The sequence below is a fragment of the Numenius arquata genome, chromosome 2, assembly GCF_964106895.1.
Source record: "Numenius arquata chromosome 2, bNumArq3.hap1.1, whole genome shotgun sequence".
Classification (NCBI taxonomy): Eukaryota; Metazoa; Chordata; class Aves; order Charadriiformes; family Scolopacidae; genus Numenius; species Numenius arquata.
In genome coordinates this window covers 86707236-86722609 of record NC_133577.1, presented here as the reverse complement: position 1 = coordinate 86722609, position 15374 = coordinate 86707236, and positions in this window count along the sequence as shown.

Here is a 15374-nt window from a genome sequence, read left to right as displayed (position 1 = left end):
TCACTAATTCTGCTGTAAGGTTTTCCTTGGGATTGGAAGTCATTATAAGCTTTAGATCATCCTCACAGGAAATTTACATCATGGCAACATGATCACTTCCATAAAGAGAACCACTGTCTTGTGAACATTTACTGCTTGGAGAGATGAGAGATCTGCGATTACAGAAAAAAAGAACACCTAATGCTAGCTAGTTTTTGACCTGGATAATTTTGTACATGTTAAGTCTTTTCTATATATTTAAAATAAGAACAAATTTTAAACCAAGTTCTTGGGCATAAATACGTCCTTCATTCTCACACAGGCAGGGAGGGATGATGTGATTAAGGCAAACTATTGGGCATTAAAAGATGTGCAACGAAAACTGAAGTATGCTGAAGTCAAAGAAAGCTTTACTACTGGTTTCTAGGGTTCAAGTTTTCACTCCAGAATGTCCATGCTCTGCCACAACCTCCTGTTATCATCATGGGCAAATTGCTTATTTTCTTACTTAGAAAACTTTTACCTATTTGCTTAACTTTAAACATGTGAGACCTCTACTCAGGCTTTCTGAATTTTCTCTTATCTCTGTGGTAAGTGTGAAAAAGATTTTATTGTCAAGCACATGAAGATGACTTGAAGCAAAATTAAAACTGCAGTCTGCATGTGAAAAGCAGTCTGCAACATTATATTGCAGCATCTATAGAGAATTTATTTTCGTGTCTTACAATACTTACGTGGTCTTTCTGTGGTAGAGACACCGTGTCCGAGGCTAGTTTTTATAATGTGTGCTATTATCAAGCTTGTCTGACATGAGTGAAGAATGAGTCAGCCCAGATCCAGATATGGGTCCAGCTTCTTGGCCCAGTGCCAGGATATATTTCAGAGCCCCTCACAGTTAAGTCTCAAAAGCACCGCGTAGGAAAGTGAAATGGCCAAAGCCAGGAGGCTGAGTGGCTATGTTTTTGTCTTGTTTAACACTACCCGAATGCATGTTCTTCCTCTTGGGAGAGAGAGCTCCTGAATCCTTTCCTAAAGGTAGTTACCTATGTCCTTCTTTCAAAGATGCAACAGAGATTGTTCCTTCCTCTGAAAACCCAGCTGTAGATGGTGATAATTCAGTGATCAGAGCACTTACACTCACTTGCCTGAGGGCTGTCTTATAACCTACCAATCCTTCAGCTGTGTCTGGGACCCTGCCCACCTCTCATTAAGTTTTCCAGGAGACTGTGCAAGAGGGCAGACTTCACCTCTGCTTTTGGAATAGCAACGCTCTGAAAGAAAATAAAGCCAGATTCAGTGGGCACAAACAGGCGACAAGTGAAAGCTCAACTGTCTCATCCAGTGACTGAGACACTCTCCCAGGAGTGAGATAGTTCTTCATTGGGCTGTTAAACGGACATATTTACTTCTACATAGTGCTGCATCTTATTCCAGAAGTGCTAACCACCTCTGTGTACTCAGTTGCATAGGAAACTTCTGCTGTTCTTCTCTCTCTCATAGTGAGGAAATACAAAATTAGCCATTGAGGTATTCAAACTCTTTCAGCTGAAAATTAGATTGATTATCCTTTTTATCCTTCCCTTCCCCTATTTGAACTCTGTTGCTCTTGGCCTGCGTGTCCCTACCTCTGAGTTCAGTCTGGGATTATTCCTTCCCTTCCTTTTTTGGATGCCATTCTGTCATGGTAAGGGCAGAGGCAAAGTGGAGAAAGGAGAAAGTTGCTTATTTGGCACAAAACAGACCCATGACCCCACTACTTCTGCTCCTCCCATTCTGCAGGGCTCCACTCCCTCATCCTGGCTTCACCGTACCCAGTTTGCAAGCCCCCACGAGTCCTCCACGTGCTGGGTGAGTGTGCAGTTGCACTCACTTGCAACTTGGCTGGAGCCCCACATGGTTGGTGAGCTCTGAGGACACCGGCTGGGTTGAGTCCCTCAAGACCCAGCTGGTGAATTCTGATCAGGCTGAGACAAGCAAGGATCTGAGCTTTGGTTATGGAGGTGGATGCACCTCACAAGACAGAGTTAAACAAAAGAAAGCCGAAAAATTCTAATGGATTTTCAGACCCACGGCTTTGGTTTTCTAAAGTGTCTATGCTTGTTTCTTTTTTTCTGATATTAACTTTAGTTAAATGTAGATTCTTTTATTTGTTTAAAATTTGGATTATCATGTATTTGTTAACCTGAGGGCACACAGCTGATCCTGTAAGCCTGGTTATTGACTGATCTGTCCAAAAAACAAGACTTTTCCTGAACTTACAAGTGTTATCATTGTCAAATATTAAACAATATGCTGAACCATTGTGAAACAATGTGTCTCATGACACATCTGTCAGTGGGCATATTGTAATAAATGTTTTTAACTGGTTTGGGGTTTGTATTTTTTTACAAATAAATTGCATTTCCTAGTCCTAGTTCTTTATAACTGAAACTATTTGAATCATAATTAAGCCTCATCAAGCTACTACAAGTACAGATATGAAGAGGCTCGCACAACACTCTTTATAAAAGGATAGAAAATGCCCTAAGAATACAAGATGTATGCTGTCATTCATTCTTTGAAGAACATAAAATGGGCTACTAAATCTATGAGCTCCCTCTTTGACATTCAGAAATCAACCTGATATTTGTTTTGAACTCCTAAATCATTTGGAAATAAATTTGTGGAGGAATTTAGAAAAGTAGTTTAAGGAGCACAAATTGATGGCAGATGTTTTTATGATTTGGTTTTTAGTTTTACTTCCCAGGATTTTTCTCCATGAGAGAGCATAGTTTCTGGTTTCTGGATTTTGACTTGTTTCAACTCCATTTAAAATATGTGACTTTACCAAAACCAGAAGCAGAACTCTCCCCCAACTAAATAAGGGCTGTGACTGCCCCTTCAGCTATTTATGGCCTTACCTTTTATGTTTTTAGGTAAGTATAAACTTTAACTCCTAAAAGACAAGGAAGTTGGTTGTTGACCCCTGATGGTGAACAGAGCCCAGGACTGTGGCAGAAGGATTGAGAGTAATGTCCATGCATACCTGATTTCAGATGTGTTTTACAAACAGCTGGGCATTTATTAGAACTTCTTGGACTCACTGGGAGAAATGTAACTTATGATTCCATATTTCAGGGATCCTGAGGATTAGAAAATTTTCAGTAGATATCCAGAGGTAACTGAAACTTGCTGGTTTAATAGCTAAGCAGCTTCTGGGAGAAAAATCTTGTTTAATGTCAACAGATCTTTCTGTCAGTCATTTAAAAATGTCAGGATCCAAGGCCCTCACTGCACCACAGGACGGGTAAGTCAAATACTAAGGTTCAACAAAATGTAGCAGAGATCCAATCTTATTTTAATGCATAGGACAGGTATAGTGCAAATTCCTTTCAAAGTAATTTCTAGCAAACCTTAAAATTATTAATGGTTTCTTTAATGGCAAAGAATCCAACAGCACTGTGGCAAGTCTGCCATGTGAATAAAAGCCAGGCACGAATTCTATACCTCTACATTACTGAGAGCAGAAGAAAGACTGTTTCCTGTGTTGGAAAATGACTTCAAGCTAGAAAGGAAACATATAGATGTTTCTCTGTTAAACATGAAGCCTGGGCTGAATGTGGCCTCGTTTATTTCAGCGGAGTTGACCTTCTCATCCTGGGGCTTGAATTTGTTTCTATAGCTGCTGATGTAAGAAAATCGTTGGGAGCTGCTGTTAGTCAGCTGCCCTTAAGGCTTAGTTTATAATTATTGAAGACAATTACAAGATATGTTAAACTGTTAAGTGATGTTATTTGAACAGGTTAAAACTCATTAGAAACCACATAAAAACTTTTTTCATTAGTGCCATGAAACAGCCGAGTACCTCATTTTTGTGTCATAAGCAAATTTCTCTCATGTTACAAATACTCCCTCTCGTACTATACTGGCCTACAATAACAGCCAAGTGGATTAAGTAGAAATTCAAAATCATTAGATTTAGGTTATAATTCCTTTCACTGCCATTAAGGTGTAGGTTAGGAAACAACCTTTTCGTAGCGATGGACTGAATCTCTTTTGCTTCTTCACACCGTGTTCAAACCTGCTTGCTCTTGCCGCCACGTTGTTAGCTGTGCTCTGCCGAGCTGCACAGGCTCTTGCATAATGTGTATCCATGGCCCAAGTCTGCATGTGACCTTACAAAAATCATTTACACGCTCTGAACACCAATTCATAGTCATCAAGGAGTGCAGGGAAACTTTTGTTATTATGTGTGTTTACAATTTGTCTGCAGGGTTGGTTTTCAAAGATGACTATTCAGTGCTTAGCTGGGCTGACCTTCCACCACAGCTCAATAAGCTATCCCGTTGAGTTAGCTGCTGACTGATGACTTTTCTCACCTTTAGAAGCTCTGTTTATACAGATTTCACAGATGTTTTCTTCTGTTTTGCATGAAGTAAAAGTTTGGGGATTAAATACATTTATTTATTCTATGAAACAGCACACAAGTGCATTTAAATGTCAAAAGAAAAAAAGGTTTTAGGTGTAAAAATTAACAAGCTATTTCTTAAGTACTAGAATTAGAAAAAAATTTAAAAACAGTCATGCTATGAATTACAGTAAAGAACTTGAAACCACAGAGCTAGGAAATAGAATACTAACACACCTTTGATTTGGGAAATATTTTTCCTGACGTGCCACTTGGCACCCTCAAGTAAGGGAGGCAAAAAGTATGTAAGCTTATAGCACTCCATTAGCTATGCAAGTCTTAGATCTGAGATTATAGCAATAAGCAGGTTCTAACAGTAAAATTTCAACAAGATTACAGTTCCTATGTCTCTTACATTTTAAGTTACATTTTAAGTGCTTGCTTTACCTTAATACTGGATCAGATAAGTAGGAATCAAAAAAGAAATATTGGTGATTTCTGCCTCTAAACTGGCAGAGCTGAGCTGCAGGTTTCCATTTCCTTCATGAAACAGGAGGAGAAGAGGAGGAAAACCGAAAAGTAACTGTTGATGCGAGGGTCTTTATGAGAACATGTACATGCCACATTCTCTGGCAGTGGAGAAAAATATCTGTTTAAGAACTAAGCAAAAAGTCCAGCAAACTTGAAAGATGGGGCCAAAGCTTTTCTGGTTTGAAATAAATCTGGCCACTATCGATGGAATCATTGTAATAGGGTTAGCTGATATATAAAAGAAAGTGTTCACACTTCCAGAGGAGTACTCGTGACTCAAGAGGTGTCTAGAAAAATTCTGTAAATCTAATTAGTTATGATGATCTTAAAAATTTGTGTTTTGGACAGCTTAGCTGGCCCAATTCTCCAGCCTTTGAGGTGAACTTGTCAAGAATATTCATAATTTCTATGAAACATATGGTCAGAAGTTTGACTTAAAATATGAAAAGGCAAGGATTCATATTTAATCTTGAAACTCCCTCTCCCTTGCCCTTACTGGATGTCAGAACTCGTAACAAGACTGAGTGGTTATTTGTCATTTGATATCTTGTAGAGAAACTCTTTTTGAATAATGGCCTATGAAAATGTGTCTTGTTGAGTGGGGCTTGTTTTAGGGTTAAATTCAATAAGAAACCAATCTGGATTTTACTCTCCATGAGTAAGTTAGCTTAACATTAAAATGATCTTGTCCACCAGAATCTTCTGTCAGCATGGGGATACTGCAATCAATAATGTCTTTATTTCAGAAATTATTTAAAAGCGATTTTGCATAACAAAGCAAAAGCAAGCCATTACAAATACTAGAGATTCCAACTAGGAAACATAAATTAATCTCAAAATTTACTCCACTGTACTATCACTGACAGTACATACTTTAGAATAATTTTATCTTCTATACTTTCATATAGACTCCTTGCTTTTCTCTGCCAGATACTAATGACAACGTCCACAGACACTTCCCCTAACAATACAGTACTAAACTGCATTTGGTAAAAATACCTTGGCAATATAAACAGAAATGCCATCCAAACTTGTGTCTTTTTAAACTGGATTTACTATTGATGGTATAAGCTTTGAGCAAATCTGTGGATGAAACTGTCTGGCCCTTGTCTGGATTTAACTGCCTTCAACAAAAGAGCTGAACACCTTTTTCACTGATAGAGAGCAGAAGCACTGATTGTTGCTAATAGGAGCAGACATAGCTTGCTGATAGCTGGATTTTAAGCAGCTTCACTTGAATTTTATAAATTAGTTTATTGTGACCCTAGCATGTGAATTTTGACTTTTACCATTGGAGAACCCTATTCAAATAACCTTACCAGTAACAGTGGAACTATTATTTATTACAGTAGTACTCAGTGGCTCCCAACAAAGACCACTAAACAAATATACAGAGTTGAAGAGCAGGCCTTATATCCAAAAGGCATAATATTTAAAACAAATAAGTCAGATGAATGAAGACAAAAAGGAAGTGTCCTTATTCCTTTTTACAGAGGGAGATTTGGAACAATAAGAGATGAAAAGATTTGTCTACAATGACCCAATATGTTAATGGCAGAGAAGAAAAATGAATCAAGAATTTCTGAGTCTTTGCCTATTGTCCTAAGTACAGCACTCCAAAACTGATTTCAACACTTTATTTCTAAATCAAGATGCAGCTAAGGGTGGTTTCAAATAACTTTTTTGTTTAAACCTCTCCTTTCTATTTATGTTTCTAATAATCCTCACAACAGTTTAACCTACCTATACATAACCCATTCAGTATATTACATGATATATTTTATAGAAAATACAGTCTGAAGGAGTTCTAATCCCATTTTGACACACAAACAAATATTCATGTGTTGTGATGAAGGCAGCAAAGGGAATACATAATTTCATTTCTTTAGACATTTCTTCTCCAAAAAAGCTGGGGAAAGCATTGTGATTCAGGCTGTGTTCTTGCTCGCAGTGTTATTCATCTTGAGGAACACCACTAAACATGGTGGAGTTAGACTCATGTGAACCAGTGTGAGGTAAAGAAGAACCTGGTCTCTCTCTTCCTGAAGAATTCCTGTTTGGCTTTTACAGCTGTGCAGGACATGACGAAATATGTGTCCTGCAAAGAAGACAAATTAAGCATTATTTGAAAGATACATATATATTTTCATAACGTACATAGAAGAAGTATGTCTTTGAGGGGGAGGAAATTGAAAAGGCTAAAAATAAATATGGAGAAATATTCTACTGGCCTTTTCACCTTCATGCTTGCAGAGCCATGCCAATATTCTAAATGTGTTTACTCTTAGATTTTTCGTGTATATTTATTATTTCTGCAAAACTTATTCAGTCTGTGTAGGAAAATAAAAAATTAGTGCCTGGAGGTTTTGAGCTAGTGCATAAAAGCAAGAATCACAAAGAAATCTATCATCTTTAGCAGTGACATGACACTGTACTTCAGAAAAAGCATACCAGTGACTCCGCTATTTGCTTTTAAAATATTGGACTGCCTCTGTTACTTTTGGTTTAGTTTCTCTAAAACATAACTACTTTCTAACATATGGATCAGACGCTTAGGCTGGTGTGAACTCCCACAGATGATTGAATTTATTGGGGTTATGTTGAGGGTTTGAAAATTATCAGTGCACACAGCTATCTGTCAGAGGTGATGAGAAAGAACACTTTCTTTTCCAGTAAAAGAAAATTTTATTAATATTTCAAGCTATTTATATACAGTCATACCCCAGTGTAATGAGTGTGAAGATTGTGTCATGCAGAGCTGTAGGGCAGCAGATTCAGGAAGTGTGTCCAGCAGCATTTCTTAGGAAGATGAGACCTGATTGCACAGCCATGCTGTAACGGTATGGCTGGGTGAGTGCACATGGGTGCAAGGGTGCATCCAGGGATATGCAGACACATCCTTGCCTGAGCGTCCATCTGTCATTCCTTCTCCATATCTTTTTCATCTGTTGCCACTCTCAATCAGATTTGCAACAGGAAGGTTTGAAAGGTTTGAAAATCCTCAGGTTCTGACTATAGTAATGAAAACAGATGACTCATGACAGGAGAAAGCCTGTACCCTTGATTAATAACTTAAGACATCATAGAGAAAAGTAATGGCCAGAATGCCTAAACATGAGAAAAAGTTCAACTAGGGCTTGCTTAGGAGTAGCAAAATGCAAGTGAGATTGAGGGTAGGGACACTTAAATTGTACTTTACTTTCTTAAATTGTTGCTTTACTTTCTGTGGTGAATGTAGGGATGTTACCAAAAGGTTTTATTCCATTCCTTGCAGCTGCTCAGTGAACATGTATCTGTGCCTGAATTAGCACAGGAAGCATGACGGTTTCATGGAAATATTAAAAGTGTGTCTAATCCACCTAAGCATATGAAACATTATACAAAATAAGACAGAAAATAAGGAGGAAAAAAAATAAGAAAACCTAAGATCTCCATCTGGGGTTTTTTTTGTTGTTTTTTTTTTTTTTTTTTGCTGGGTGTGTTTGTTTGTTTGTTTTTGGGTTTTGGTTTTTGGTTTTGGTTTTTGTTGTTGTTGTTGTTGTTGTTTGTTTGGGTTTTTTTTGTTGGTTGGACTTGATCTCAAAGGTCCCATCCAACCAAAAATATTCTGTGATTCTGTGACTCTGATAAGGATTGATGAATGGAGTTACTTATAAATAAGAGCATGAGGGATGTGATATGGGAAGAAGTATCAGCCCAGGAATACTGGAGGTCAAGGTAATGAAAGTTGTAACAGTCATGTTCATCAAATAATTCAGCACTGAATTCTGGTTCTGATTCCAAGAGCCGCTGGGAAATGCTTCATTTACATTCTGCAACAACTTTCTTTTTTTTTTTTTTTCTGAAACAATAGCTATTAAATGAAACAGTGCTTTGCTAAGCTGTGCTGCAGACTTTCAAGAGCCGCAGTTTCATTGTAGCCATTCAAAAATATGGATGTTGCCATCCACAGTCAAATTAGAATGATGTTGTTCAATGTCCTACACTCACTGTCAATTCATGGTGTTTACAAATAATATACTATCTAAGAATCATGTGCTGTACTAGACTTCAAAACTTCAGCTTGACATCTGCAACATATATTAAAATAGGAGAGATATCCAGGTAGTAAACCTGTGGCTTCCCCAGTGCTGGGAAAGTGTGGAACTACAGGCAGAGATCTAGGTAGGACTCAGTCTCAAGAAACAGTAAACCAGCTGCATTTATTTCATACAATGGAGAGGACAAGGGTTGCACCACCCAGCCATTTGGGACGTTATTTTACTCTTTATCCTACATTCAACAGAAAGGGGAGAGGTGGGAATGGACTCATGCTCCCTGCACTTCCCAAGGGCACCATAAATGTTAGTAGTCTGTTCCTCCAAAGCCATCATGCCCTTCGCCTACCCTGAGAGGCCCTTTAAGTTCCCCGGCACTTCGTGATCTCTCTGGGCACACTAGAATGGAATTGAATTTGGGTAGAATTATACGTTCTGTGTAATAATTAAAATATAGCGTTTAAAGACAAAGGAGCATGCATTACCACTGATCTCTGTTGCAGCTTTCATTTCCATTCTCTGGATTTGAACTTACAGTTCATAGACAGTAGGTGCCTTGTTGAGTGTTGCAATAATGAGTTGGGTTGTGCCTGCAAAATATTCATACACAGCTGGGAACGGGAACCCAAAGAGTAATACAAGTTTCAACCAGCTGCAGCTAGACCAAAACCCCAGGAGATGGGGTATTGCCAACTCCAGCCAAGCCAAGTGTCCACAAAATATGAGATTTTACTAATTTTTACAAGCTTTTTAAAAATATTCAGTCTGTGACTCCCCTCCACTTCCCCCTCCCAGCCTTTTTTTAAGCCTGTATGTTTTATTGTAAGCTCTTTTCAGCCAGGAGCACTACAAATGAACTTGTGATGAAAGCCACTGTTCTCACATGAGAATCTAGAACTTTACGAAACAATCAAGTATTATCTCATATTTAACAAACCCTAAGAATTAGCACACTCTAAGAATATTCAAATAAAATAAAAGCAAAGTGTAAAATGTGTTTATATAAAAGAGAATGCTTACTGTAAGCTAATTTTATAGTTACTTTCCAGTAGTTCAAGATTTTGAAACTGCCAATGCATGTGAAATTTTATTTTTATTTACAGACAAAAGTATTTTATAATATCATTTACTGAGCCCCAAATTCTAGTAATTTGCATGGAAAAAGAATTTTTGTGTCTTTGAAAGATATTGAAATGCTTTATCCAGTTGATCTGGAATAAAACATTGATCCTGTGTCTTGAAAACTATTTAAGTCAATACCAAATAAATATGACTTACTTAAAAATTGTGCAGACTGGGGAAAATTAAAATATAAATGTGTATTATTTCCAAGTGAAAATACATGATAGGAATCTAGCTGGGAACCTTTGTTTTACAAAATATGAAATATACAGATTGTTCTAATCACCTTATTGTCATAAGGGATAAATTCCATAAGTTCTGTGATCAAAGCATTGTGCAGGACTGCCTGAATGTGTATATAGCATAATTGAGGCTTAAGAATGTTCTTTAAAGAGATAAAGGTCACCTTTGATTTTGAAATATCATTAGATCACTGGGCTCATATGTTAATGTCACTACATCTGTAAAAGTAAAAAGAGTATTATTTACTGTACTCTTTTTGGAATTCTAAATATTTTTATAAGAATGGAGAACAGGAGCCTGGCTAGTGATTATTCAAAGAGCTAGCAACTCTGACTCACTGTAATAAAAAAGCGGTTCACACCTTACTTTTCTCTTTTACATTTTCATGCTAGGTATTCCTTTTTTGTTTGTTGATGGAGGATAGCGTCCTAACTGCTAGCATCCTTCCGTTAAAAAGTGGTTTCCATTTTTCACTACAGAAAGCTTTTCATCCTAGACAAATTATCTCTTTGATCTGCCCTGTTCTTTTGAGTTTGGATCCTCAAATTCTTGGTGGTCATACCTGAAATTATCCCATCTGTTCAAGCCCAGACTAAAATCTCTGAACTTGTTCCCCGTGACTGTTGTAGTGGAGTAGCTTTATGTATAGTGTTACAGGAGTTTCCCATTTAGAACATACACTTGACATTCACAGAAGAACTGACATTGATTAAATTAGCTTTGGATAAGTACCAAACACAAATTACAAATGTCCTGTGGGAACTGCAGATTCTATTCCCTCAGGAGATGAGCAGTATAGTGCAAAACCAAGTGACTATAATTTGTATTCCTTTCAGAATATGAAAACAAAATAGCCATGAGGCATTCACACCACTGTTTTTTCCAGGACTCCCTGCCATGTAGGCAGGCATATAGTTCACTTCTGCCTCCCTACCTTGTCCAAAATTTTCTGGGAACTTCAGTCACTATGCAGTTTCAAGGTGCTTGCTTCCTTGGTACCTGGCATCTAGTCTCTATCTGTAGCTCTATGAAAAATCAAGTTTAAACTGAGCAGTGTTGGATTTATTCAAGGCCACCTTTAGACCCTGGAGAATTCCCTAAACATTACTGCCAGTGAGCACCACGACTATTTGTTTGATGTAATTTTCAGTGATTCCACCCCCTTATATTATCCAGCGTTATAATAATTGGAGCACCCATTACAGATGTAGGAAACATGAGTTTTCAGTCTCATTCTCCTCAAAGGGTTGAACCTACCTTGAAATTTCAAGACAGAATCCTGGTCCTCAAATCATGAGACACTGTGAGTGAGAGCATTCAGTGTCCTTTTACTGAAGCTTAACCATTGGGCATCCAGGCACTTAACATGGTGGGGCAGATACTAAGAAAGCAAGAGTGAGCCTTATTTTAGCATAGGGGTTAGGAGACTCCATGTACAGAGGGGCAGAACTAAAATTCAAACTCCTGAAATATACATATATTTCACACTGGACTAGTATTGGCCAAAAAACCCCAACAAACAAATGAAAAGATAAACACCAAAACCAAAACAAAGCAAAACAAACAAACAAAAAAACCCTAAACACCTAACTTTTAATGTAGGATTATTTTTTAGATCAGTCAGGGCTTTGGACCAGTTCCCCACAAAGCTGCTTGGGTACCAGGCCAGTGTCCTGTCAGGGGTGGGAGCAAGGCTAAGAAAATGAAGACAGACCATCTCTTCAGCAGCAGAGTGCTTTTAGGCCACGAATCATAGAATCATAGAATAGTTGGAGTTGGAAGGGACCTTAAAGATAAGGGATTTTAAAGATAAGTGCATGAAAGCAACTGTGTAACTGCAGTCTCTGTTTCCTCTCTGTACTAATTTGTATAGGGAATTTATGCAGTTATGATTTCAGCCTACACTCTCACACCAATAATCCCTTTAGAGACATCTCCTAATTTTGGTGATACAGCTTCTAAATTAGCTGAACTGGATTGACTCATTACCTTACTGAGCTTTAACACAGCAACAGCTGCCGTGGGTTGTTTCCCATGGCAGCCCTTGGAAGCACACTGTCTCACGGAATCACAGAATCATGGAATTGTCAGAGTTGGAAGGGACCTCTAGAGATCATCTAGTCCTGCTAAAGCAGGATTTCCTATAGCACATTACTCAGGACTGCACCAAGGCGTGTCTTGAAAATCTCCAGAGAAGGGGACTCCACGACGACATCCCTTTCTCTGACAGTGCAGTGCTACATGTCTATCACCTTCAGACTTATTCAATATGTTTTGAATACATAAAATATATGTGTGGGTTTGAATACCCACACAATAAAGTGTGGGGTATATATAAGGTGTGTACGATATGGCATTCTGTAATTCTTGTGTTTATTCTTCTGTGTCCTGTATAATTCTTGAGCTCCTTGTGTCCTCTAGTGTCTACCTACCAGCATTGCACAAATAGCCAAACAAATACTTTTTTCTATTTTCTTATCTCAAAACATTAAAAAAACCAAAAAGTTTCAACTTTCCATGCGATAAATTTTCTCCTCTTTCTTAGGCCTTTTTTACTAAATATCTTATTAATAGTGAAATTGTTATAGTTATTCATGTTAAGCACCAGCAGCACGTGTGGCAGTATTACTGACTTTATATATAATCTTCTTGCACACACACATATGTCTGTTATCTAATTATCTGTGTGCTCGCCAGAGATTTTAGCAGCCAGTATGTACATTTTATTGTGAATGTTGATGACAGGTCTTGGTGGGTATTGTGGAGCATTTTCTTACATACCAGAGCACGTTCTCCTCTCACTTGGGCATGCAAAAATGTCACTGAGGACAATAGGAACTGCTTCTATTCATCCTAAAATAATATTTGGGTACAGAGCACAGTACATTTTTACAGAATTTGGATTCTAGCCTACAGTGGAAAGCCATTATGTGAGCACATAATTGACAACCATTTTATAATAAAGATACATTAGGAACAAATTCAGATTTCATATGTGATGTTATTTAGGGCCTTCTGAATTCTTGATTATATAATATTAAAGTGGGATCTAATTAATCTAGTGTTAGCCATTTCAAGTTGTACAAACTATAAGCTAGTGCAACTAGGCTCCCAATCAAACCTGAAAAATAAAGGCAGTTCTAGAAGATGTCATTCTGTAATACCTACCTAGGAAAAGAGGATGAATTACTCTACAGGAGTACCTTACTCTCCAGATGCGCTAGGATACTTGTCCAGCTTTTACATGGCTGCATTTTACCAGTAATCTCATCCTTAATATCCTTCTAAAAGAGGGGAAGTGCTTAAGTAATTATTTTAAGTGTAACAAACCAGTCAAACATGAATAACTGTTTATTAGATTTGGATGCAATTTACTGCACTAGGCTAGTGAAGAACCATCCCATGTGGACTGAATAGAAGTATTTGTATATCTACAGAAGCTACTTCACACTGACTGAAGTATTCAGTATTTCTGAAAGCATAGTTCTTCGAGGGAAGGAAGCACTCCCCTGCCAACTTGACTTGATATCTCAAGAAGAATGCACAGAGTTTTGCCTTCGAAGGGCTGACAAGCCAGTTGAAAGTTTATGGGCAAGGATCAGAGGACAAACCATTGTAAGTATCTACCAGAGACTGCCTGATCAAGAAGGTGAGGTCCACAAAGTCTTCTTTAGGCAGATGGAGGAGTAAACATCATGATTGCTGGACCCTGCACTTCAGGGGAACCACCTGACATCTGCTAGAAGGGCAATATGGCTTGGCACAAACAACCCAGGAGATTTCTGGGGTGTGATGACGATACTGGGTCGATGCAGGTGACCAACAGTCCAGTCAGAGAAGACGATCTGTTGGTTCTGTTCCTCACAAACAAGGAGGAACTCGTTGGAAACGCAAAGATCAAGGTTCTTATCTGCAATGACCATGAAACTGTGGACTTTGAAATCCTAAAATAAGTAGGATTGTTCAGGTATTGCTCAGGAGCAATTGATTGCTCAGGTATCTACTTGGCAGAATCTATGTGAGACTACCATGAAGAGCAAAGGGGCCCCAAAGAGCTGGCTAATTTGCAAGGACGACCTCCTCAGAGCACAAGAACTATCCATGCTGATGTACAGGAATTTGAGCAAGCATGGCAGAAGGCTAGTATGGATAATGGTCAACTAGTCTCAAACATAAAACTAGGATAACTGGGTACTGGTCTCAAACAGAAAAAGGAAGTATACAGAAGGTGGAAATGGCAACAGGCCACCCAGGAGAAAGAGAGAGTCACTGCCCAAGCATGCAGGGATGGATGCAGAAAAGCCAGTGCTCAGCTAGAGTTGAAAATATCTATCACTGAGTAGATACCTTCTATCGTATTCAAAAGGTTATGGTGTTTAGGGGAGATCCCTGGTAGCTGCAGAGAAACAAACACCTCGCTCATCTTCAAAAAGGGCAAGAAATGTAAGGGAAATGAAGATTACTGAAAAAAACTATTGTTTATTTATTTATTGTTATTATTTAGTATCCTCCTCAGATTGTATTCTCAGACTGAATTACATCAACAACAGGCTTAAAACCTCTTAATCTATCACAGACATCAAGGTAACAGGTATTTGCCATTCTTAATGCAGATAAACCTTTGAGTGGGATGAGAGACTTCATTGCTGTGTTCCTTAGATCTTTGCTGGTAGCAGAACAAAAAATACGAGAATGGAATTCAGATTTTGTTCCAAGCCTGCCATTCACCTCTGAATTGACACATTTCTTGTATTTGAAGTTCTCTGTAAATAAGAAATCCAGCCTATGGCAGGCACTTTGAATAGAAATTTTTTAGATTAAATAAATAAAACTTACTAAACTTATAAGCATCAGAAGATGGATTACTGAAATGGGAAGTTTTAGGCAAAAAATAATTAATAATGCTACCCCCTGCACTTGTAATACTATGGCTTCTTCAGTTTTCCTCGAGATATGTCAGGTCACCTCACTGCTCAGAGGATAAAGAATGTTTTAGGGTTTCAAGCTAACTCCACCTATAACACTGAAGCCATTTGATTAAATGAATGGTAAGATCCATTCAGCAAGAATGAAAG